Here is a 3125-nt window from a genome sequence, read left to right on the forward strand (position 1 = left end):
TGGCATTCAACTTGGTGTGCGCATTTACTAACTCAGCACTTTCTTCACAACCTCGCACAACTAACCAGCAAGTGCACTGGGTCGTCCAAGTAATAAACCTTACGTGAGTAAGGTTCGATCCCACGAAGATTGTTGGTATGAAGCAAGCTATGGTCATCTTGTAAATCTCAGTCAGGCGGATAATAAATGGTTATGGAGTTTTTGAATAATAATAATAATAAATAAACAGAAAATAAAGATAGAAATACTTATGTAGATCATCGATGGGAATTTCAGATAGGCGTATGAAGATGCTGTGCTCCTTCTGAATCTCTACTTTCCTACTGCCTTCATCAAATCCTTCTTACTCATTTTCATGGCAAGCTGTATGTAGGGCATCACTGTTGTCAATGGCTACATCCCATCCTCTCAGTGAAAAAGGTCCAAATGCTCTGTCACGGCACGACTAATCATCTGTCGGTTCTCGATCATGTCGGAATAGAATCCCTTGATTCTTTTGCGTTTGTCATAACGCCCAACAATCGCGAGTTTGAAGCTCGTCACAGTCATTCAATCCCGGAATCCTACTCAGAGTACCACAGACAAGGTTTAGACTTTCCGGATTCCCATGAATGCCGCCATCAATTCTAGCTTATACCACGAAGACTCTGATCTCACGGAATGGAAGGCTCGGTTGTCAGGCAAAGGCAACCATGCGTCGTGCATCAGGAATCTAAGAGATACATACTCTAGCTTTCACTTGTAGAACGGAAGTGGTTGTCAGGCACGCGTTCATAGGGAAGGATGATAATGAGTGTCACAGATCATCACATCCATCAGATTGAAGTACGAGTAGTATCTTAGAATAGAAATAAGATTGAATTTGAATGAAAGATAGTAGTAATTGCATTAAAACTCGAGGTACAGCAGAGCTCCACTCCCTTAATCTATGGTGTGTAGAAACTCCACCGTTGAAAATACATAAGTGATGAAGGTTCAGGCATGGCCGAATGGCCAGCCTCCGAAACATGATCACAGGATCAAAAATACAATCCAGGATGTCTAATACAATAATAAAATGTCGTATTTATACTAGACTAGCTACTAGGGTTTACAAAAGTAAGTAATTGATGCAGAAATCCACTTCTGGGGCCCACTTGGTGTGTGCTTGGGCTGAGCTCGAGATTTACACGTGCAGAGGCTTCTTTTGGAGTTGAACACCAAGTTGTAACGTGTTTTTAGCATTCAACTCTGGTTCGTGACGTTTTTCTGGCGTTTGACTCCAGAATGCAGCATGGAACTGGCGTTGAGCGCCAGTTTACGTCATCTAATCACGAATAAAGTATGGACTATTATATATTTCTGGAAAACTCTGGATGTCGACTTTCCAACGCCGTTGAGGGTGCGCCATTTGGAGTTCTATAGCTCCAGAAAATCCATTTCGAGTGTAGAGAGGTTAGAATCCAATAGCATCAGCAGTCCTTTGTCAGCCTTTTATCAGAGTTTTGCTCAGGTCCCTCAATTTCAGCCAGAAAATACCTGAAATCACAAAAAAATACACAAACTCATAATAAAGTCCAGAAATGTGAATTTAGCATAAAAACTAATGAAAACATCCCTAAAAGTAACTATATCCTATTAAAAACTTCCTAAAAACAATGCCAAAAAGTATATAAATTATCCGCTCATCAACTAACTTGCTCAACAGGGGGTTGATCATGATTGAAGGGCTCATAAACTTCACTTTGATGGCCCTCATAGGTGAGGCCTTGGGTTTTTATTACAGAAACTTGCAAATGTCTTAGTTTCTTGTTGATTGCACTGACTTGTTGAGACATAGACATGTTTAATGCCAAAAGAGTGTCCAAAATATCCAACTCCATTACACATATCTTTATTGTTCTTTTAGAGGAGAATAAATATTGATTATTAGCCACAATCTCAATCAATTCTAAGGCTTTTTTAGTGGTCTTCATATGCATGGATGCTCTAGTTGAGGAATCCAATAAAGTTCTAGAGGCACCTAATTAGTAAACATATTTTGGGGACACTTTCTCAACATTTCTTTGTACCTTTTTCAAGCTTCATAGAGAGATTCTCCATCTTTTTGAGTGAAAGTTTAGATATCATGTCTCAACTTTGCCAACCTCTGTGGTGGAAAAAATTTGGTTAAGAACTTATTGACCAAATCATCCTATATTGCAATTCTCTCCTTTGGTTGAGTTTCAAGCCATTGCTTGGCTCGGTTCCTTATAGAAAATAGGAACAATATTAAGAGACATGCTTCAACAGAGACACCATTGGATTTGACAGCGTCACATATTTGTAGGAAGCTAGAGATGAACAAATGAGGATCTTCTTGAGGGCTCTTACTGAATTCGCAATTTTGTTACACCAAAGAGATGAGTTGAGGCTTCAACTACAAGTTTTTTTCACTCCACAGTGAGCCTCACTATGCTACTCCCACAACTATTGCTCGTGGGGGTAACAAAGTCTCCAAGAGTCTTCCTTGCATTAGCATTATTATTTGCCATGCTTTCTTGCTCAAGTTTCTCTTGGATTTTCTCCTCCTGATTTTACTCCTCTTGAATTTTAGATTTCTTCCTTAATTATTGAAGAGTTCTCTCAATTTTTGGATCAAACAAGAGAGATTCTTTGTCTTTGTTTCTCTACATGCAAAAGCAATGAAAAGCAAATAGAAAAGGTATAATTTTCAATGTCACAATAAAGGAAATTTTGGGTAAGATGAAACATTAAAAAGATAGAAAAATAAAGGTCTAATGTAGGCAATCAATTAACCAGTTTGATGTCAAACTCGGTTAATCCCCGACAACGGTGCCAAAAATATGATGCAGAATTTTGCAAAACCACAACTCGGCAAGTGCACCAAATCTTATCAAGTAATATCACAGCAAGTGAGTTATCATTCCCATGAGGATTAACGGACTGAGCATACAAGAGTTAATCGATTATTATAACTAGACAATTGCAGAATAGGGTTTTAGCAATATCAAATAGCAAAAATAGAAGATTAAATGAAAGCAATTTATAAACTGTTTAGAAAATAGTATGAATGGAATGCTAAGGTTTCGGAGATGTTTAAAACTTCAAGAAAAATATTTTTCACCCTCTATCTTGATCATGTT

The 3125-nt window shown here is 38.1% G+C and overlaps 1 non-coding gene across 1 annotated transcript; it reads left to right on the top strand.

Annotated features, from left to right (window-relative positions):
- The first annotated feature begins 2012 nt into the window (after positions 1–2012).
- LOC127742761 (small nucleolar RNA R71) lies at positions 2013–2119 on the top strand. The gene has a single exon (XR_008004165.1). It is a non-coding gene; the product is annotated as a small nucleolar RNA R71 (small nucleolar RNA).
- The last annotated feature ends 1006 nt before the right edge of the window (positions 2120–3125 follow it).

Source organism: Arachis duranensis, chromosome 1, assembly GCF_000817695.3.
Source record: "Arachis duranensis cultivar V14167 chromosome 1, aradu.V14167.gnm2.J7QH, whole genome shotgun sequence".
Taxonomy (NCBI): Eukaryota; Viridiplantae; Streptophyta; class Magnoliopsida; order Fabales; family Fabaceae; genus Arachis; species Arachis duranensis.